Below are 24,011 nucleotides of genomic sequence, written 5' to 3'. Positions count from 1 at the left end.
TTTCCTGCAATATACTCTCACATATGCTTATATGCAACTTGCATCTGTATGATGCAGTTTATTTATATTTTTGAAAGCACAAACCTTTTGTTTGGACTTCTCACAAGTGTCAAGCCAGGCTTATGCCATTAATCGCTGATGGCTTGAGGTTTTTAGGCTGGCTGGCGAAATGCGTAACATAAAGAAATATTTAGTTCATTTCATTATTATTTAATTCTGGACGTTAATGTTTAAATTATCGCCATAAAAGACATAATGCCTGAAAATGTGGATAATGCATTTGGTGTTTAGAAAAAAATCATGGGGTTCAAGGAAAAAGCAAAGAAATAGTTTTTTCGAAAATAAACTTATTTTTTCATTACTGATAGTCCCTAACTTTTATGAATAAAAAAAAAAAAGACTAACTATTGTATATATTCATACGTTTATAATTGTATATATCTAAGTATGGGGTAGTTTAACTACTCTGTCTTTCCACTAGAGTCATTAGGACTCACTGCTGCTCTGCTTAATAATAATACTCAAGAGTTTAGAAACATTATTTGTACCCCATTATTATTGGATTTAGCTACTGCTCCATTTGATTATATGAAATATATATATATAAGGGTCTCTGGCGTAGCTGTAGTTACTGTGGTTAAAATGAATAAACAGCTGTTTTCACAGATTACACCTAGCTTTGTTTTATATATTGTTGTTTTCTTTTGAAAATTGTAAAACAAATTCAACACTAACCCATATATCTAACCCTAACGCCAGACTCAGATCTTCACTTAATTTTGACCCAGTATGTGATACTGCATTTAGCCTGTAGGGCAGAACAGATTTGCAGCGTGTTAGCTCAGTTGGCCTACTGATAGGGTGACCAGATGTCCCGCTTTGCGCGGGACTGCACAGCATTTTCACGACTTTTGGTACGTCCCGCAAATTGAGACGATGTCCCGCATATTTCATTTTGATTGGCTAAAACGCTTTTCTTTAAAATCAAGATTTATCCAATGGCTGTTGAGAAAGCAGGGAAGGCTATCATCACGGGGTGTGTTTGCTGTCAATCAAACTGTAACACACGACGGGTGCTGGTCAAGTGTTAACCAATGAGAGTAACTCACTCACACACACCCCCCCCCGCCAAACAACAACAACAACGAAAGTCAGTCAATAACGCAGGCGAGGCAGCAGGTTATGGAAAATGGAGGAAACTACAGCTAAGGAGAAAAGAAGATGCACATACAACAAAGACTGGGAAGACACTTACCCGTGGGTGAAGCCAGTGCAGGGCGACTCTCAGATAATTTTTTGCAATCTTTGTAAGAGTAATTTTTCAATTTCACATGGCGGTGAATACGACATAAACATTTGGGGCCCATCTGTTGTTGCTGTGATGGACAAAACTGAAAGCTATTTTATTTTATGTATTATTATGTTTTTGTTCCCTCCTGGACAGTTTTCATTTGTACTTATGGTTTTATTTTATCTATTAATTTATGTTGTGCCTACTTGTACAGGTAATACACTAGTTGAATTAGGAAGATGCATTTCTAAACACTTGAAGTGAATAATGCCTGCTGCCTTAGTTAACCTTAGTTTACTATTCTTTATTAAGATACTAAATTATTACTGCATTTTGACCTCACTTTCTGTCATTGTTTATTGGATGCTGTTGAATAAACCAAATTAAACAGAGGGGGGGGTGGGCGGGGGTGCTGTTGAGAGGGTGTCCCACACAAACATACTCCTTGTCCCACATTTGGTTTGTTGGGACCTGGTCACCCTACCTACTGACCAGTAGGCCAACACGTCGGACCCACCATGAAATTACACTTAATAGGCACCCAAAGGTGCTACGCCACAATGTCATATTACATCGAAAAATCCCATTTCAGGATCAGGACTGATTCAAAACACGAGCAAATGATGCAACGTGCTACAACCCCTGCTGTTTCATGTTAGTGCCATTACCTCTCACACATCTGGCTTGTACTTGATCAAAGGTGACAATGCAGAATGTTTTCATCGTAGGGCTCGTGCTGTTCGCAGTGATTAGCACCGTGTTATTGTCAGGAGTGTTGAATGCTCACGCTTGGTATACCCCAGTGATCTCACTTTAGCTATGATAATGAAATATTTTAAACACCCTGCTAATTGAAATGCTGGTATAAGGCAGCAGCTGGGATGTGTGCATTGCTATTATCACTACTAATCGTTTTGATTGGAAAGGGAAACAGGAAGGGGAAAGGGGAGGCCCCTCTGAGTCCCAGGAGCCCCGGAGACCCTTCTGAGGCCCTTTTGAGTTTCTGTTTTTTATTATGGCACCTATGGATATTTTATTCAAACTGATATTCGGTCAGCAACTCATGCAGAGTATTGTTTGGAGAGCTGGTTAATTGCAAGGTTTGCGATAATTGTTTCATTAATTCTAGCTGGCTCCTATTGTTCCTGGCCAGGCACATGGGCCCAAGTCCACGCAGAGCTGGGCAGTAGCTTTTAAACGAAGGGGAAATGGAACAACCTGCTTCACTGCCCCCACTGATCCCTCGGGTTTCAGCTCATTTTTTATTTTTTTCTCTTATACCTACAGTGTCAAGGGCATTGCCTGTTTCTTGGCTGTTGGAAACCTGCAGAGGAAAATCATTGTAAGAGCCTGATGGAGGCGCACAGCAGGGGACCATATTTAGGTACTCTCTCCATATTCCTCAAGACATTTGTTTTTAATAAAAACCAAAGCATTTAGAATCTTGTACATTCTATTCCCTTCAAAAGAAAAATATACACTTGAGGGTTTACACATCATTTGTTTTGTTTTTGACAAAAGGAGTATTAGCATGCTGTTAACATTTATGTTCTGCTTCTTATGAAGTGGAAATTACAATGGATTGAATTCTCACCAAGTATGTGCATGCTAATCAGACACCAAGATCCACATGCTGACTGCTGAAGGGGAAAGAGGCGCCTATTGACTCTATTTGAATCCATTCACATGTTCCAATCTCAACACTGAGCTGGGGTTATAAAGTGTAGCGATAGAGGGCAGAGGCCAGTGGCTTTATTGCTATTTGGAGCAAAGCTGTGTGTCTTTGAGGTTTGAAAATTTGAATTAGATTTGCTTCAGCACATTTCCAGCTGGGAGCTATGTAAATTGACAGTAAGGAACCTTATCAAGAAAAGTTAAAGCCTCTCCCTTTTAGCGCTACAGCCACGGGCACCAGTATTTTATATCCTCTACAGTGACTAGTACCTACATTGATATGTATCAATGATTGAATAGAGAGCTCCTCTTGTTATCTGGTGGCCATCAACAGCGAGAATGTAACCATATGAGCGTATCCTGCTGATAAAATCTATTTCTTGTTTGTTCTTTGGGACTGAGCTTTTTCATTTGAGGGAATTAACCCAGCATGGAAATATTTTTCAGTATCTTTTTATTCTTAAAGAAAAACAGGATGCCTAGGTTTTTCAATTCATGTGCAGTTATTCAAAATAAAGGAAGAGTCCAAAGCCTTCAGTGTGAGGCTGGGAAGAATACATTTCAGCTTTTCATCAGTGTAATGGCTGCAGGCTGGTGCGGCCTGTAGACCCAGGGAAGGGCTCCACAGTGAGAGAAAAACAGTCCTTCGTCATGGCTGGTGGCCGCTTTTTTCTTGAACTGCAAAAACATGAGGGGCCAAAGCGCCTCTGTATAGCAGAGAAAAAAAGGCTATCATTTATTATTCAAATGAAATGAGGTCCGGCAGATGGTGGAAGAGGGGCCGTGGGCATGTGGCAGAAAACCTCCTGCTCTCTACCTCTGTGATTTCAGTCAGCCCGTGACAAAATAAAAAGTTCAAAGGGAATCAGAGATCGTGACGGGTCTCCTTAGCATATTTCCAATGAGCAACATAAGAAGCAGAAATGGGGGAGTTGCAGAGTCTATCCCATGTAGGAACTAATCAATGTATGCTGTTTATATATGATACTGCAAGCTTCACTTATTTATACTTCATTTACTTTTGAATTAGTATACTTTAATAAATGCAACACTGTATGAGTTTCTGGTCAAACAAGTAAAAGCGATGCTGCATTAATGTAAATATGCTGATCAGTTCACTGGCTAGGCGTCATTATATTTTGAATGTACATATTTATTTGAATCTATCCACATTAAGTGCAAAGTAAGTTATAAAAGGCTTGTTTTCTGTTTTTGGAATATTGTATAACTTTAGATAATTATTTTTGATCAATTTATGTAAAGGAATATATTCATATTTTGGGAAATATTTTCATTGCTTTCTTCCTAAATTGAGATGACAAGAAAAAGATTGTCTTCATGCTAAACTCAACTAACCTGCTGCAGGCTGTTGCCTTTTAAGTGCATTTACCAGTATGTTTAACTTATCCTTTAACATGCCATTTTTATTCAAAGTGTTGCTTTTTTCCCAATCGCCTTTAGGCTCTATTCAGTTAACATTTCCTTCCTTTCACAACATAAACAGACCCTGTTATAACATAACACTTCAAACATTTTAAACTATGTATTACTACACAATAAATTACATTAATTGTGCAATACTGTAAAAAGTTATGCTTTTCCAGAAATCCACAATGGCTCTATTCAGTGTGTGGACACTGCATCGCATTATGGACTGCAGCGCGTCATGCCATTTGCTCGAGCTCTGTAAAACATGTGTGGGTTGGACGAGCCAAGGCTGGGCTTGTAAAAAAAAAGCAGAAAACTCTTAAGCTGCCCTTCAGACACGTAAGACTTGAGCACCTGTCAGGGGTTACTTAAGTGTCAGCCTGTTACCACGTGCGTGCACCCAGCAGCACATAGCCAGCTATCACACATGGAGCTTCACGTTATAAACTTTATTCTGAGGAGGCCATATTCCCTTCTTTGCAGAACAGAGTACAATTCCATCTCTTAGTTGAAATATAGGACTGGGAGATGCTCTTGCCCCCTAGGCTCGACTGTATTTCACAAAACTGAAATTTGAGTTAGCTTTTCTGAAGTTCCCTGTGGTGCTGTTTCTTTGCACCACAACAGGCCACAAGTCTGGCAGCAGCAGCTTTTTCTCTGTGAAAAGGAACATCCACCCATTAAAGCACAAGAGGAATTTGGTCAGAGAAGGAATGCAATAAAATGTATAAAAAGAGCCAAATTTGACCTACACAAAGGTTCTAAGAATGTCGCACGACCAAAAAAGGGATATAAAGGAACAAATAGATCACAATCTTTTCATTTATGGGTCATAAAGAAAGGGGCGGTCACATCCTGCGAGAGGGTTTTGGTTATCACATAACTTAGGAATGTTCTGTCTGCAGAGTAGAAAGAAATCTGCAGCACATAAAATCATGCAATTTGTTAATCCTGATTAGGAACTGACCGTGGAAGCAGTAATACATTGGCAGTGTTACTTCTTGTTATTTGCATATTAATTAATAGGGTATTATTCCAACACAATGCCCTGCTCTTTGAAAATGTTAACTCTACCAACTGAGAGAATTATAATAAAGGTCTTGAAAGAGAAACACTTGGACATTTGGTTTGGCATCAGTTTGCTCCTTTGTGTGGCTTGAATACATTTCCGGTTAATATAACAAAAATTCCATCGTTATGAGACCCCCCAAATCTTGCTTTAATTGCAATAATCATGGTTATAAATATGCGTTTTGAAGATTAATGTCTAAGGCGTTTTTTAAAACAGAGAGCATGAAAGACGGAACATTTTGCAATCAATGGTTCAGCAGTGATTTAGGAGGGGGCTCAGTGTTTGAAGCTCTGACTTTCTTATATTCACTTCCTGCTGCCTGCTGAAAAGAGCTCTTGCTGAGGCTTTACACAGCTCATACATGACATTATTGAAATGTCAGTTTTGTGAATATCCCTCCTCTTTGCTGTGTCAACTTGTAAATTCTTCCACCCCTGCTTTAAATGCATTTTTAGTGGTTTGAAAACGACCAGACCACCATGTGCTTGGAACATACCTTCTCTGGCAACAGGTTCTTCTTTTTTTTCTGACTCACACTCAAACACTCACCCACTTGCTCCTCTCCACTTGGCGACCAAAATAGAAGCAGCAAAGCGACATTGACGAGCCCACTGGGCCTGCATGCTGACGTTAGCCCACCCTGGGATAAGGCTAGTGGAGGACCACCCCAGCAGGCTGCTAAGCCCAGGGTGCCTCGGCCAATTTATGACACCCACCATGGGGGATTGCACTGTAAACACTTTAGAAAGCAAGTGGCTGAATCATAGACCTGCTCTTTTGCTTTCTGCTTCCATTCAGGGGGTTATTCCTGATTGTTTATTATGCAAACAGGTTCCTTTGTTACCTTTATTAGCATGATTGCTATCCTGTAACAGTTGCACTCATTCTGTCTTGCTTACATATTATTCCTGTGCCTTTCAATCACTGGTCATTTGAAAAACAGCCACAAATACTAATAATTTATTGATACGCGCACAAATCCATCAGTCTCTGCATTCCTATAAAATATGCATAAGACATATCTGAATGGATGATCTCCATTTTCAGCTCCCAAAATAGTTTTCCTGTTGATGACTAGGACATTTTCTAAATTGTAATAATATAAAAACAACCCCATATCAACATATAAAGTATTAATATCTTTGCCACTGTTAGATTTGATTGATATATCAGAGCGCTCAATATCACACACTGTCAACGATACACAAGCTCTTTATGATGACATCAGTTCAGTTATCATAAGTTATCTATTGCATTAAAGTCTAAAGAGGACCATTTACTCATATGGAATTATCGATTGAACATTTTTTTATGAAGCACATTTAAAAGAGGACCACAGTTGATAAAGTGCTGTACAATGAAGTAGGATAAACTAAGATTACATACCATGGTAATACATAACCTAACAATACTACCCCATGAAACGGAAAGGAACAGATGAAGAATATAAATAACAAAATAGTAAGAAATACACATAAAACCTTTAAGATGCTTCAAGGCCTGAGACAAATCTGTAAGTCTTCAGTTTACCTTTAAATATGTATAACTGTCTACGGCTCTTACCTCCATTGCTTTTATGTCTCAGTGATTTGTAGAAACTCTATTCAGATATAAAAATGCTCTGTATTGCACAGTAATCAAGTGTTCATGAGATCCTTTTAACACCATTTACAGCTTATGAATTATGAGACATATAATTGAGGCCCATTTTAGCTGCATTATACTTATTATCTTTTATTATTATTGACTCCTGAAATTGTTCAAATTGTAGTGAGCCTTCAAAGCTATAGACCATAATCAGAAGCACTCCTGCAGTCTGACGGCACAAACCGAGTGAAATTAAGACCAGACTGTGGACGAGGCTTAATCCACAGCAGATTCTCCCCTCAGTTTGAACGAAGCTTTGCAGCGTGGCTATCCACCATGTCTGCTTGCTCTGGTAACAAGCCTCTTCTGTGACCGGGGAGAAACAAAATTCATAAGCAAGTCAAAGGTAGGGATAACCTCCCTCCCTTCCTCTTCAAATAGATGCATGCTGAGCTTCACTAGAGAGGGTGGTTGTAGGGGGGGCACAGGGGAGCATTCAAGATCCTCTTCCCCCTCACTGCTCAGTTTTTAACCAGCCTTCTCTACGACCCAGTTTGCACGCTAAGCAAGCCAAAATAGATAATGGGGAATGTCAGCCTAGAAACTGAAAATCACCTCTACCAAGACCAAGCTGTTCCAGAGGACTGGGTTGCATTCCACAGCCAATCTGAGTGATTTATTACAACCCAAAAAAAAAACAAGTGCCCCCTAAAAAGACATCTAGCAACACAGCTGGTTAATGCCAACTGGTTGTGACTTGTGATGAGTAATGACATCCCTTTGAGTCCGTCGCTTTGTTCTGCTGCGTCTGCATGATGGATCATTCTTTTAAATCCGTTCTCAAGATGTGCAGATTATCTGTTTTAAAATTATGATCTTTTAAAAAACTATTATTGTTTAAAAACGCAGCCGAGAACTTTAAGAAGACATTTTCCCCTCGGTCGGGTCAGTTGTGTTATCACATTTCTGCGAAGCGTTGAAGCCGTACAGTAGATGTCCACTTTTCACTGGGCTCATCAACAGTAGATCCGAGGTCCATACAAACCCAATTAAGAATCAATTTGAGCCAGTGTCAGACAGTCTGGCGCCTGGAAAGGGGTAAATGCTTTTAATATGAACATTTTATCGTTGTCTCACAGTCTTCCATCGTCTAACAGTCTGGCATGTGTAAAGTATCTGTCATGAAGTCTTGTGCCTGAATACTAGCACAGTAGTTCATCCACAGTCCTCAACACATGGCATGGGTATGAAAGGAAAAGATAGAAAAGCTGAAATGTGAATCAATCCTTCTTGAAAGGCATACATTATCTACTGCAGGACAATAAGATTACAACAGTAGCCGTGATTGGCATATTTATTTTCTCTGCTGTTGAGTCTCAAGATAAATGTCATGGCATTAAATGCCCTCTTTGAATCTTGTCAAACATTTTGGACATGGGCCGGGATTGATGGGGTTACCATGAATACTTTCAAAAACCGACACATTTTCTACTCCTGTCTTGAAAATAGCAAAAGTATCTCCTTCACATGCTTCCCTACCCTTCACATCATTGCTAATGGAGTAGAGTGAATATATACGTGTAGGTTTTATTGCTGTTTATTATGTGTTGCAGGTTTTATACAATAAAAATGCATCAATATCAGACCAAACATCTGTGTTAACTTCTCAGTGTGTTTTTACTGCACACATGTCATTTACAGAATAATATCATACTATCCTCTCCTCCCAACAGATAGCACACTCTATCTGTTTTTTTATATCTACAGTATGTGTGGCACTGCAGTTGACAAGAGCCTGCACTTATAGAAACTGCTGCTTGAAACCTTTGCTAAAGCCTCCTTCTGGTGGCTCTCAGCACGATGACATACCTGTGGCTGTTAAATGCTGTGATCATCAGTCGACGCAACGCTAAACGGAAAGGTGCTGTGCAGAGATGTTGGCTTCAAGTGGCAGTCAAGAAATGAGTCATGTTTTCTGATCATATTCACCAGAGCACAAGAGTAATTGTCCCACAAGTCATAGAGATGACAATTAAGTAACCAGGTTGTTATTGATTTAACGGTTAGCTTATATTTGTTCCTACTGAAGTGTTTATCGATTTCTTTGGATCAAAAGGTTGGCCGTGGGAAATGGCCTTGATGACTAACTTCTAATACTCCAACTTTCACCCTTGCTTCTGTATTTCAAGAGAATAAAAACGTCTTTTATTTTTCTTTGTCGATAAGTGAAACACCAGGACAAAAATGATGTTTTCCCTTTATGTATATGTGGGCTGCAAGGCAGAGATAGGATAGAACAGAAATCACTATGTTGTAAGACTGAAAATCGGTCTATGATTAAAGAGGTGGTTGTGTGAATGTTAGATATGGAGCATTGAAAATATTGGGGCTACATATTAAATATGGCTTTAATAACCTTGAACAGCAGGCATTGGCTGACCTGAAATGTCCATGTTTGCTTTGTTTTCCAGGTATTTAACATATAGAGAATTTTGAAACAGAAATAACAGTCATAACAGAAACTTCTATGTTGCAACATATGATTTAGAACAAATGTTGTTTTTGTTTTGTTATTTGAAAGTGATGGCAGACACCACCACACCCATGTAAATGATTGTGTTTGTGGTAGGCCTCTGTTCAGGTGGGAATTTCGTGATCTGCCCTTCCCAAACAGGTACAACAAACTAACAGTAGCTGAGCTCATTAAAATGGCAGGTTGGTGCAGATTCTCGCATTTGTGAAATCTCTCTGTGGTTTAGGGTGTTTAATCCCCCTTTAGTATTCACTCACATTTACATAGGTGGTATTAAAAACAGGTACTATCCACAGCTTTTTGCTAATGGGAAACTGGAGTTGAGTAGAGCTAAGCCACACTATGCAGTGCAAATGCAGCAAAAGTCCCAGACCACCATAAAAACTGCTTCTGTTCCTGGCGTATCAATTCCTCCGTGTGGTTTTGCATAAAGGATTTATTTCACCCCTTTCTACTTGCAAGCTGATTTGCAAATTAATGACTTCCAAACAACCTTTGAGAGGATAATATTTTCCTGCTTGGTGGATTTATTATTTATCTTGTCTGTGTTTGTGTCAGTGTTTAGCTGTGGTATGCGTCTGAACTGGAGGTACTAAAAATAGAGGCAGTCCCAGAACTCATACTTGAGTGACAGGATTCATTTCACTGGCACGCAAAGATGACCCATTTCCTCTTTTCCTAAAAAGTGTCCACCTCCTATACTGCATGAGGTTAAGTTATGTTACAACTTTATTCAACCACGGTATGTTTTGCCAGACCAGTTATTATTAGTATTAAATCATTTATTCTTCTGTCTGTGTTTCTTTAAAGAGAGTTGTGTCTTGGCAGGTAAACAGTAACAGTGGGAAGAAAACTCAACTATCAGCTACGGTTGAATAGAATCATTAGATGCTATACATCTTTTTTTCCCATTGACGTTTTTGTCTGCGTTTTCACACTGGAACAATGAGCATCTGTTTCCAATGTTTCAGTGTTTCTGCCTCATGTGGAAGAGGGTAGACTCGCTGCACAACAACGAAGCTACAACACTTATAGTAAGACTTTAAGATAAACATTTACCATTGCAAAGTAAATTAAAGCAAATGCTCCAAAGTGCTTTACCAAGTGCTTTAAAATGCTCAAGTATAGACTGAGATGCTTTCTTCAGATAAGCGTGTTTTTGGGCTGAGAAACTTTTTTTTGGTGCAAATCACACAGTTGGAAAGCAGTCACTATGGTACATTACTCACATTTGTTCGGTTCTTTTCTCCCCATATAATAGCATTTCTACAGAGGTCCCAAGGACAGAGAAAATGCAGAGTTCTGTTAGATCTATAGAGAAGACAAGTCTAGATCCATGTTGCTTGTCAGATTTTATCTATTGTAGAGAGTCGAATTTGCTTTCTATGCTTGATCTAACTTCTGTCAGCGGAGTCTGCAGTCGAAACAAGTCTTATGGGGGAACAAGGAGGACTGCATAACTTTCACAATAGAGATTATATTGTACAGGCTCTGAAATTCAAAGCCATCTCCATAACAACTTTTAAATACCCGCATACTATTTGAGTTTCAAATTGAATTTACCTTTCTTTTATATGAGTAACAGTAGGCTATACAGATCCTTAATTAACTGGCTTTTAACTATTTATATTTCAATAAAGCATTATTGAGTAATCAGTTTGACCAGATCAAGATATATTATATGTTGTAGTCGTGTATTAATAAATTATATTAAAGATGTCCATCCAGTTACGTTATGTTTGACACACAGTAAAGCTATATAACTTAGTAAAGACTATACATACGATATAAGTAATGGATTTATGAATAGCTGATGGAAACCCATCCTACTCGTCCTCATTGAATTCAGTTGTCTTATTGTGAATGCGGAAGAGCTCAGTTGTGGTTAAGCCTTATAATCGAGCCTGTTCCATCATGGGAACCGTCATTACAAGCCCATCAAGATCATGATAATTCCCACCCTTTCTCAAGCTGCCCTATGATTACAAAACTATAGAAAGCTACTCCACACAATAAGCTGGGAAATGGATGCCGCAGAGAATTAGCTTCCTCTCAGTGCAGAGAGAACAGAGATTGTGTTTCAGTCTGCGTGGAACAAGAGCATTTATCAAATCCCATAGAAAATCCTTAAAAAACTCAGTTGAGATCCTTTGATTATTTTATTCTTCTTTCAATACATCTTTTCGCTTTTTAGCCCGGAGATCGCCTTTGAATTTGCGGCTTTTGATCTTAATGAGTCAAACCACCTAATAATGACTCGAGACATATTTACCGCAGCATTCCCAACTACCCTCTTATTTCCCGCATGAATGTTTGTTGAAACAGCCCACATTATTACATGAGGTTTTTCTTATAATGTGAACGGCACATTTGGAGGGGGAACACACACATCGCATGAGGGGAAATCAAAAACAACATGTAGAGGTAAAAGGACTTGAATTCTGACGTGTGTCTCTTTGTGGGGTCTCTGTGTTTTTTTTTTATTAACACTCAGATAATACAATGTGAAATCTCAACTTTGGATTCACAGGAAGTGGAGTTGACTCTGTATTTGAAGCCAGGCAGGCTGTTGTTTTATTGTGTTTCTGGAGCTAATTTTCAAAAAAAAGAACATGAAGCAAGAGTGCAATTTCAAAGCATATGCTGCAGTGTGTGCACATAGTAAAGAGTGAACAAATAAATAACCAATACAACTGAACATGACCACAATGTATTCTATAACATGTTGCATGTGTTGCTCAATCAGGTAAACCAGGTTGTTTGTTTCTCCCTGACATTAAGCTGTAATACAGAGGCAAGCAGTACCAATCATGAGCAATCATAGGGGAAGTAATGTGTATGCATGCATGGTGTTTATTCTTCCAAATGTTATTTAACACAAATTGCTTCAGCAAAAGCTATGGTCGACTGTGAAGGTTAAGCCTTGGCAAAATAAAATGGAGGAAAGTAAACACGAAAAAGTGAGCGACTTGTTTCAGCTCTGCTGTCATTTCAATGTGGCTTACACTGGAGGCTCGTAAAAACCTATAATTTACAGCATGGGGAGTGTTCTTATGATTAAGTCTAATCTCTCGCTGTGAATTTTATTTACACTCTTTGGATGAGTCAGCAGCAAAAATAAGTCTTGATTCTTAGTTATTTTGTGTCAAAGGTTTTGATTGCATGCTGAACGCAGACAAGTATGAAGGGCTGCGGCAAAAAAGCCAAGCCAAGCATTTTCTGACAACTTCATCAGTCCTTTAAAAAAATAAAAAAGAAGAAGAAAAAAAAACAGAGACAAGCGCCGGCTGTGTGTATTTACATATATACTGCATGACCACAATGAATAAAACACCAGCAAGCTAGGCTCTCCTGGGTCAGTTCAAATGAAATAGAGAGTTTACACTTTCAGTAGTAGGCGATACATAAATATTGTTTCTCTAAATATGAATATGTTCCAGTCGATCAACATCAATGCATCTGTTTTCTTTTTTCTCTTCTATTCTTTATTATGTAAAACTACGCCTCGGAAAACATTCGAGCTCTGCACTAATCCTCTCACTTTCCACCTGGTGAATTTGACCCAATTTCACATTTCCCCCATGCGGCCAGGGGACTGTTTTTTATTGAATCCACGTGTAACTGAGACCACTGACCCAACTATGTACTTTGGCTCATAAGAGGAAGAGAAGAGATGTGATATTTAGGACATTAATAGTTCCAAACTTGGATTTTCGTTCTCAGACTTTTCTCAGACAAATATGTCCTCCGTCTAAACTTGCACCACTGAGGTAGCTCTTTTATGCTGAAAAGTTAGAGTCTAAAAATAGGCGTAGTGTTAGGGAAGAATGAAAGCTCCCGCTCACAGTATAATACCATGTTCAAAAGAGAGCTGCATAGGGCTGAACTTTAGAAACCTGAGGAAAATGTTACCATAAACCTGCTCCCAGCTGGGCAGATCATTTTTCTTACAGTACATCGATTGTTGAGAAATGACAACAGAAATTTCACATGATATTTAGAAGAAAAATGATAGAGCTCAGACAGCATATTAAACATTGCATGTCACATAAGCAGAGACACCTCTGTTCAAAATGAGGACACAGCTGGTAGGACTGCACAGGTAAACATTACACATTTAATCAACTGGTATTGTGCTGTGTTTTTTTGGCTTAAAAACGCATAATGGTTTCTAATGATAGCCTTAATGCGATGACTGAATAAATCAGAACATCATGAAATACATTATTCCTTCTTGTTTTTGTTCCTTTTTTCTTCATGACAAAAAAAGATGTAGCCTGCAGCTGGCAAATCGAAGCAGTCAACAAATCATGAGTAAATAATTAGGGATCTGCTTTGCTCGAACACGCTGATGTCCAGTTTGTCATTCAGATGATATCATATTTGTTTGCTGATGGCGTGTTAATGCTATGTTTTGCAGCTTACAGTCAAATCCTAATGGGCTTCCAGCTTTGAAGTGTAATTTCACCAACAAAGTCAAATCATACCAGTGATCAGTTATAGTTTCATGTTTTTGGGGTGCCAAGTTAAGCATTTGTAGAAACTGAGGCAAATGTATTGCACATAATTATATCCATAGTGGTTATCTTCCTTCCTTCATCTATATTTCTATGAGAACTTGTGATGTGCCCACAGGACACCATCATGGCCTTTTGCCACACAATAATATCCTTATAATATTCTAATAGGACACTATGCAGTTTTTGTTTTCTGATCCACTAAGCCTCAGTTTAAAGAATAGATTTCAGCCTGTACTTCATCCAGCTCAAATCCAATTCATATGAAGCAACCATTAATGCCAATGTTCGGCCAACTGTGATTTATGATTGATTGACCAGTGTTATATGTTCATACTATATATAAATGAATTAGGAAAATTAAAAGCATGCATTGATACATTTTTTTGCGAAAGTATGAAGTAGACATGATTTAGTGAAATCAAAGTAATCACACACTGCCACTGTGTTTCCCTGCTGTCTCTCAATGATGGCCGGCATTTTTAATTTAATTATATACATGTTTTCTTTTCACCTTTTGTCTAAAAGTGAAAAGTGTGAATGCTTTTATCAACACCGGAGTTGGTGGTAAGTGGTGTGTGCTGTAGCTACCGATTCACATCCATTAATAGCTTTGTATCTGAATAGTTTTGGTCCCAAAAGAAAAAATGTAATGACTACAACTTTGAATTATTTAAATGTACTCCAGTATTGCTTGACAAGGGAGTATAATGTTTTTCCCCATATACCTTCTTATTATGCATTTCGTATAAATTCCAGTAGATATTAAACTAACCTTATATTTTGAAGTATTAATAATAGCTTTGCAAAGCAAGTCACCTGTTTATTGCAGTGTTTTTTTTAAGGAATTGCTGTGCACTTGACACTGAAATAGTAACCTTCAGATTTTGATAATAAGCTTCAAATTACTCTTACCAGTCATTGGGGATATTTTATATACCTATTGAAATGTTGCTCAGAGGGATCTGTGTATCTTTCTGTCCTTTGGTTAAACCATTGTACAGCAGTTTGTCCTCAATGCAAAACACACAAACTATTTAGCAAGACCCAAAATAATATATATTTGTAAATAGGACTTTCTACAACCTAAAATGAGAAACCATTCAACAATATGATTGTACATGATCAAGCTTCCAGGCAGGCGAATCTAAACATTTGAACGGCAGCGTATATACATATTATATATATATATATATATATATATATATATATACAGCGTAATGGGGGTATGGATGTGTAAATGATATTCATATATTCCTTTTACCTATGAAGGGAAAAATGCATTTTGAATTTGATGCAAAAATACAAATTGGTGGCAATTTATTCCCATATAAATAACTTTCCATGTTCAACATAGTTTTATTTACATGATTGTACATTTCATTTAATGTAGTAAATATATTTATGAGATCTCTGTGAAGCATTGTAATGTTTAATGTTCCAAAATCCTGTTTCAGATGCTTTCCCATGTTGATAAAAATACAATTAAATGCAAGGCCCTGAACATTGAGTTTTCCCATGTACATATGAAAGGACACTGAATGTTTGCACGCATCGTGTATCACCCCCTGCTCTGAGAAACTGATTGAATATCAATGTATTCAGGAAGGTTAGGTGCACGTTTGTATGAATATGACTACTGGATCTGTTGTGTGCAAAGTGAAGGCAGAGGGTTAAGTCTTAGGATTGTATATTGTGGTTCTTCTTTCAGCAAGTATTGTCATGCATTTTTATATTACTATTTACACTCTACACAAAACAAACCCACTCACTGGCTATGTTATAACATAGCTGGGCATACTGTACGCACTATTTATTGACTCTTTGCATTCTCTACACAATTGGAATTTACCACTCTGACATGCTATAGCTGCAGTTACTTAGTGGTGATTTTGTACATTTTAGGGATGCAACTAAGTATTTTTAGTATCAACTAATCTGTATCATTTGATCTATAATATGTTATAAAACACAAATTGACTTCTCCAAATAGCTTGCTTTGTCTAATCATCACTCAAAAACCATACAGATATTCTGTTTTTCTCACAAAGAGAGCTGCTCATCTTCATAAGTGAGAAGCTGGAACAATACAATGTTCATCTTAAAGGATTAGTGAATTCCAGTATAGTTGCAGATCATTTTCTATCAGTCAACTTTATCACTCATCTTCATATGCTTTTATCTTCATATCCTGCTGTTCGCGCCATCTGATTAGATGCTTTAATGTTATATAATAGAAACATGATGATTTTCAAGTGCTCAAATTAAGATGAATCTCTCTCCTAACATGAGTGACCCTGTTACAAGGACAAATGCACAAAAAATAGTATATTCTGTCGAAATCCACAAATTAAATCAAGTATTTTTTCATCCTCAATTATTTAATGTTTTTTATCATAAAATACTAATTATCATTAACATGCTTTTGGTAATAATTGGCCTTGTTTTCACACTCCATCAAACCGTGGGGAATCATGGGTTTGTCTAAGCTAGGAGGAAATATAGCAGATTGTGTTTGTGCTTTAACACATGCATGAAATCTGAGCACACAGCAGATATAGGCCTTAAGGGTTTAATATTATAACATTAGCCTTTAATGCGGGCTGTCATAATTAGCAGTAGGATCCAGTCCGTGTCTTGCCAGGACTCCAGCTCAGGTTTTGTGCGCCGCCCTGCACAGCCAGCTGCTGCAGAGAAGGGACCAGTGCGCCGTTTCTCCTCGCCTTGTTTGCCTCCAGTCCGGCTGTAGCTCCGACTGTCTGCACGGCGTGTGGATGAGGCGCAGAGGGAACAACCAGCAGCGCAGAGAAAGCTAGACTGAAGAAGTCATAATAACCCTCTCCGGGGCTTCATCTCTAAATCAGGCAGCTGGAGACCTCCACACAGACTTGACGTGCTCGGAGTTTCATTTCGTAGCGAGACTGGGGCGCTCACTCCTTGAAGTGATCTTTTTTTATGCAGTCTACCCGTATAGCGCTCGTGTCGGAAGGAGCCTGGCTGCACGCACAGGAGGAAGGAGGGGGGGAGTAACGATCATTACTTTTGAACAGACCCTTCGACATGGAGCTATTCGTCCGGTCCCGGACCTTCTGGCTTGAAGAGGAACAGATACCTGCCACAGGAAACCCCACCATCTGTCCCCAGTGAAGAAAGTAGAGCATGCAGCCGAGCCCCAGCCGTCTTTGTGCGACCCGCTGCTTAGTTTCTGGGGGCCTCTTCTGAAAAAAAGGAGAGGAGGGGGGCTCCTAGTGTTGATCTGAAATTCACACTCCATGCCGGGATCCATATTTTGGCACGGCGTACCACAGTAAGTAGCCTTTTAAAAGCGGATGTTTTGAGTGTTTCAAGGGAGATGCCGGGTTATGCCTCTGCGGAATCAATACCATTTATTTAAACTCCCTGGATATCATAAGGCAAATGTCAGAAAAAGGTTCCACGGGCCCCTCAAGCTGTTGTGTTGAGATCAATACACAATATGGCATGATGTTATCCTCTAGTCTCTGGAACCTCCAGACTTTTGATTAATATTAAATTACTTGGATAAATTAAGGTCAAACCAGTGCTTATGTTTAAGTTTAAATCAAAAGCTCACTCTGAATGAATTCTTCAGTACGCTACATATGTGTGAAAATGCTTGTTTTCAAGGGGATTTCTAAGTGTTACACATTTTATTATTTTGAACACTGACAAAAAAAAGCCTGTGTTTGAATCAAAAGCCTATAAAAAGCTAAATGGGAGTTGATTAAATTCAGTGATGACAATCAGAGTGATAACATGGTGGAAAAAAAGAGCTCACACAAACATCTCCACCCAGTTTCAGGACACCAGGAGCTAAGTAGTTGGATGTCACTTACTGTCTCCATTTACTTCTCCATTTTGCGGCTATAAAATAAGATCATTTCACAGAGCATGTATAATTCACAGACCTGAGCCAGCCATGTGTGATGATGGGATATACACACACACACACACACACACACACACACACACACACACACACACACACACACACACACACACATTGACAGATATAGTTTTTACAGGCGAAGGGAACCATATATCTCATTCTCACGTGAAGCTCTTAGAGATAGGGCTGCATAGACTTGAGCTTGAAACCACAGGAGAGCAAGGCTATGGCAGACTAAAATATCAAGGTTAAATAACATTTACACAAAATCCATACTATCAGAACCAAATGTGGAACGTGGTGCAACCTTATATAACTGGCCATTTCGAAAACTGAGAGCTTCCCTTTGCATATACTTATATAACTGCTTTCATGCAGGGAGGTACATGTATATGATGACCCTTCTTAAATCCGGCTTTTTTTTCAGACATAAAAGCAAACCCAAAGCATTGAGCGATTCAGTTGTGATCAAAGAGAACTGCAACATTATATAAGACATATGCACAGTGTGAGAAATGGACTAGCCACCAGAATAATCCAAGCATTTTTTACCGTGGCGGAGAAGCTTTTCTGTCATGACAGCCATTTTGGAGGACTAGACAAAAAAGACTTGTTGACTGGGGTGATGTTTAATGTAGCTGCTTGATGCTGACATGCCCATCAGTGATTCCTGAGGAGGAAAAGGTCATTGTATCCCCCTGCTGATGGGATGTATGACTGGTGAATACAGATGTTGCACTTTGAAAAATTCTCTGCATTTCAGTTCAGGATACAACTCTATTTCTTGAAACAAAATGCTGGGACTGTTGAAGGAACTCAAACAGAGGAGGGGGACAAATGTTCTCCCTCCCTCTTTCGCCACCTCCCCCCCTCTCTCTACCTTCACTCCATCTCCCACCCGCCCCAGACATGCTGGTTTGGTCCATTTGTCTGTGTTGTCTTGGGAGGAAGTGCCATCTAATCTCACATTGCGCAAATGGTTTCAATGCTTGCTAGTGTTAATTCCAGCGCGCTTTTGTAGCTGCCAATTTCCATATCAAAGTGTCTGAATTTCAATAGGGAGAACTTGAGCTACCAGCCCCCTTCCTCTGAGCAGTTTTGTTCTGAGAGTGTTGCTGCCGCTGCTGCTGGTGGCGGTAGAGACTTCTGACAGGATTGCTGGACACTGCAGTGTGTGTGTGTGTGTGTGTGTGTGTGTGTGTGTGTGTGTGTGTGTGTGTGTGTGTGTGTGTGTGTGTGTGTGTGAAGTGTGTGTGTGTGTGTGTGAAGTGTGTGTTTTTGTTGGAAGCAGATTCAGTGTGGATTGGAAGAAATTGTTGGCCATAATCTAACACCAGAACAGAAGCCATGTATTTAGCGGAAATGTTGGATGCCGTTCTGTGACGTGGTTATGTTAAAAAGATTTTGTCCTGTTAAAACATTTAGCCCAGTATTCCACAGCAAGAGTATACAACATCAAGAAAGGTCTTTATTGGATTTTCAGGGAGGAGAACCCACTGCGTCCATAGCGAGAAAAAAGACAAAGCATAAATAACTTGACGAAAATCTGTTTACTTATTTTGCCTGGCAATTTTCCTGTGCCAGACAATGCCAGAAATGCTCAAACTGAATTTGTTTTCAGGTGCTAAATACATTGCTTAATTCCACATTCAGCGAGTGTAGATGTGAAGACGGAGAGCATTCAAGCTTTGTGAGCGACTCTGAGTACCTGGTGGTGTCTGATTGTTTTTCTGTCGCTGAGATAATATTTATTTCCCATTCTGTGCAGCTGTTGTTTGTCGGTGAAAGACTGCGGCAGGATACTGTTTATTTTGATGGATTTCTTCTTTGTCTTGTGAAACACGGCCTAATGTTCTCTGCAATTTAAGGCTGGTTTAATAGAGGAGAATTTTGACCAGGCACAAAGGGGAACAAAGTGCTTTCTTGCCTTTTTACATGCCCTTACTTTGGAAGTAGCATCAGCATAGGTTAATAGTAAAATAAAGTACAGCGTGTAAGATGTTATTACACGGAGATAGGGAATATAAATGCCATTGGGAGCGCAGTAGGAGTCGGTGGCCCCTTCATGATCATCCCGCTCCAGGATAATAACATAAGCCAACCTGCTAGAGAAGAGAGCTTGCTCCTTTCTTTGTTTGGACAAAATAACCTCACAAAAGTAAAAAAAAGGAGCCAAGAGTGGACGTTTTTAACCCGGAGAGAAGGAATGGGAAGGAAAAAGAGAGGACTTCACCTGCCATCTTCCCTCACGGTTGACGAGTTTGACAGCTGTCTTGTTCAGTTTCTCTGATACGCTCACAGTGAAAAAGTTGAACAAACAAATGGAGAGAAAGAGGGAGTGATGAATGACGGAAGACAGTTTTGATTGCATTTGACTTGTCTTTGTGTTGAATTGTGTAATTCCTTTTTCCTGTTGAACTGCCTTTATAGCAGTCCTTTCCTTTTATATATGTTTCCTACAATGACATCTGACAAAGCCCATAGAAAAGGCTTCTTGCTGCTTACATATGTGTGGGAGGATAGGGCAGGGGTGACAGCAATAGCAAGTGTGGTTAGTTTGTTAAGTCGAGGAGAGGAGTGGAAATCTTACCGTGGTGTCCTGGGCCAAGCCTGGTTGTTCAAATTATTGAAAAGTTGCTGAAGAGGAGAGGTACATGCATTCTGCTCTTTCGAGGCTGCCATCAGTGGAGAAATGGGCATCAGTGCTCATCCTACGATGGATTTCTTCCCTGGCTGAGTGTTACTGCAAAATGGTCTGGAGTCTAGAAAGTAGTCTCTGATTCTGAAGTGCTGACACCAAACCTGACATTTACCAGGGATTCTTTGAAGAGGCACCCACCCCAAAAAATATTTTTCAAATGACATCGAAGCTGTTCACATTTAGCCCAAGAAAGAAGAAAAATATGCAGCAGAGGAGCGGAAGAAACGCAAAGGGCATTTTGTTTATTTAACAAAGTGCTACGGGGGTGAGTTTCTGATTTAACTGCAAAAACCCATCATAGCCATTTGGTGGCTAGCCTCAAAAATAAAGAGACAGATGACTGGAACGAATGATTGCGCGTTAGAGTAGTTAACTCGATGGATGGATATATAGTCTTGCCCCTTTCAGCGAGAAAATACATCTGAGAGAGGGAAAAATCTCTCCCCTACGACCACCTCCTGTGTTTAAAATGACAGTTAACTTTCCCCCACTGGTTTAAAATGGATGTTTAATGATCAACAGAGGCTTGGAGCTAAGGTCTAGCAGTCACGCTGGCTCTCATCGCAAAGCTAAGAAAGCTCCTCTCTCTGTGTTGTTTAAAGGACGCTCCTGCTCTAAAGGAGGCTGATTCCTGAGTGATGGATCATCAGAGGTCTCTTTGGGTTGTGTGTTAACTCTTTGGTGTGTGCCGATCTCTCCCTGTTGGAGGCCGTTGGCGGCGTGTGATGGATGTGTCCCGGGTCTTTAGGCCCCGTATATCAGAAGATTAGCACTGACCTGTGAGTTGTCTGGGCTGCCCTCGGAGCTTCTTCTCCAACACTGGCTGACATTAGCATATGAGGACACTGGTCTGTCTCAGGGGGAAACAAAGATAGTGTTCTTTATTTGGTTCTGTCATAGTATAGGTCACAGGAAGTGTGCAGATTAAAGGCCGAAGGCTTTGTGTTGCTATTAGGTGTTTCTGACAGGTCATCTGTCTTCAACTGGGGAAATACCTCTCTTCCTCAAATTCCTAAATAGTATCATATAATTATCCTAGAAATTGTGGTTCAGGCCATGCTTCACTGCAGAAAAAATCTCCAAAGTGTTCAGGAATCACATAAAAATGCAAATCACTCTGCTGATCTGGTGTAACATTGTTATATCTCATTTTGCATTAAAATGAAAGAAATGGTAACAGGTGTACAACCAAAGTCATGTATTATTTTCCAATTGAGCAATCTGCAGGGACTCCGCACGTGATAGAAGGCTTGAATTATTTTTATTAAATGCTTTCACATGAGAGGTGCATTTGTTTTCCAGAGAAACCAGTTACTCTGTATATTAAAAGGCTAAATTGATCATTTGTACAACAGATTCTCTAAAATATCATGAAATCCTTCCATATTTTAGTACTCTCTTAACACTGAAGTGTCATATCCATTTTGTTTTCGTGTGTTTAAGGATAAAAATGCTTTTTTTGCCAGTTTTCGGAGTGCTTTTTAAAAAAATATGCACTGGATTACCCGTCAACTGTCAGTTATTTGCCTGCCACGTCTAATGGCTATTTGATGCCTACTTGGTGTCACCTGGTGTCTAATGATGAAGCCAATGTGTTTTTAAGGTGAGGAGATATTGTCAAAGCCCTTGAACGTTCCCTAGGCTGTGATTGGCAGGTGTTGTCACAGAAGATGAGAAGCAGTGGGCGTCACACAGCAAAGAGAATCTATTACCTAGGATGGCAGGGCGTGCTTTCACAACATGCCAGTGCAGTCAGCCATCTTGCTCTCTCTCTGTCTGTGGAATAGTCCCTCCTCGGATCAGCGAGGGAACATCTTTCAAGTTTAATTTTGGAGGCTGCCATAAGTAATTTTATAGATTTTTTTTCTTCTTGGGTTCCATACTATGATGAATTATAATGTAAAACATTTACACATTCATCAGCAGCGTTTAATCCCTTTATGGTAGATTTTCTCCACTTCAAAGGCCTCCCTATTACAGAGAGAGGCAGGCTGCAGGCTCTGTGAGTTGCAGGGAGAAAAGGAGGCTTGTTGTTGATCAGCCAAGCAAATCAGATCTTGATATTTGAAGAGTGAAGTTGTGATTGCTAATCACTCCACTGCCGAGTTTTAATTAGGAGACTCATAAGCATTATGTCATTTCTCAGCCGAGCATAGTCGAGCATCAAATGTACTTAAAAGAAGAAAATAATTAGTTTTCTTCCTAGTCCAGGCTACATAAACAAGCCCAGGTTTCTTCAGGACTGTAGATTAATGAGTATTTTACTTTATGTATGTTCCAGATAAAACATCTTACAGCATAATTGTGTTTCAATTGAGCTCATGTACTTTATACATTATATTAAGTGATATCTTGACATTATTTAGGGATACAAAGACTTGTTTTGAGCACAGCAGCCATGAATGGATGCTTTTTGCATGACCAAAGAAAGACTGCTTCTAATCTTAGACTATTTTCTTTGAGATGGTGCTATAGATCGAACTGAGCTTATTGTCAATGGGTAGGTTTCTGTCCTGTGCTCCTAAAACCTTTGTTAGGACATTTTAATTACATCAGAGCTGGATTTAATTGATCTAGGCTTAGAGGGATTTCACTGTCAATGAGAATGAGCCTGTGCGTTAATACAGCCGGCCAAATGCTTACACCTCTGTGCTGCACTCACTCACACACACATACACACTCACACCCACACACACGGCTGAGGCAAGAGAAGATGTGTCTTCTTGTTGACTTTCCCCTAAAGTCTGCGAGGCCTCAGTCTTTTATGGTTAAATCAGCTGGCTGACACGGCGTCCACACTCTGCCTCCACTTTAACATATCTGTTGCCAACATTGTCGACACCTGAAGTGTCCTCTTACTGAGCACTTTCTTCCTGGTTCCGTGTTGTCACCCACCATCTTACATTTTTTATAAAGCTGTTAGATAATGCTTCCCGATGAGGGTGAATTATTAATGGTCTTGTTAGTATGAGTGGGACAGGGCATGCTTTTAACTCTCTGAGCTGCTGGTTCTCTTATCCGGTAACTAAGGGACACCGCGCAAACACCCAAAGGAATGATGTACTGCAGGAGAACAAAACAAAACAGGAGGCGGGGGGCTCAAAATAAAATAAAAGAAGCATGCATCCTTTACACTACTGTTGGGCTAAGCCTCACAGCACAAGGGAAACTTGGCAGCAGGGAACAGCATTGCATCTATAGAGACATTTTCTCTCTATCTGAAGTATTGAGTATGGTACGGTGGCTGTTTTGTTGTTTATATTTGTTGGTTTATACGGGAGTACACATAACACTCTGGCCC

The 24,011-nt window shown here is 39.5% G+C and overlaps 1 protein-coding gene across 14 annotated transcripts in view; it reads left to right on the top strand.

Moving 5' to 3' along the window:
- LOC117558462 (adhesion G protein-coupled receptor L2-like) overlaps positions 1–24,011 on the top strand; it is a 130,392-nt gene that overhangs the window by 28,417 nt on the left and 77,964 nt on the right. For 6 of the 14 annotated variants that reach the window (XM_034234678.1, XM_034234683.1, XM_034234692.1 and 3 more), the window contains exon 1: positions 16,797–17,409. The exons of 2 other annotated variants lie outside the window; for them this stretch is intronic. The gene's annotated coding sequence lies outside the window, so the exon portion shown is untranslated. Of the gene's footprint in view, positions 1–16,796; positions 17,410–24,011 lie in introns of those variants that run through there. 6 more of the 14 variants (XM_034234680.1, XM_034234681.1, XM_034234686.1 and 3 more) reach the window with 1 other exon arrangement.

The sequence above is a fragment of the Gymnodraco acuticeps genome, unplaced genomic scaffold (genome assembly GCF_902827175.1).
Source record: "Gymnodraco acuticeps unplaced genomic scaffold, fGymAcu1.1, whole genome shotgun sequence".
In the NCBI taxonomy this organism is placed as follows: Eukaryota; Metazoa; Chordata; class Actinopteri; order Perciformes; family Bathydraconidae; genus Gymnodraco; species Gymnodraco acuticeps.
The sequence above is the reverse complement of the archived record's forward strand: the minus strand, read 5'-3'. Positions and strand labels throughout refer to the sequence as shown.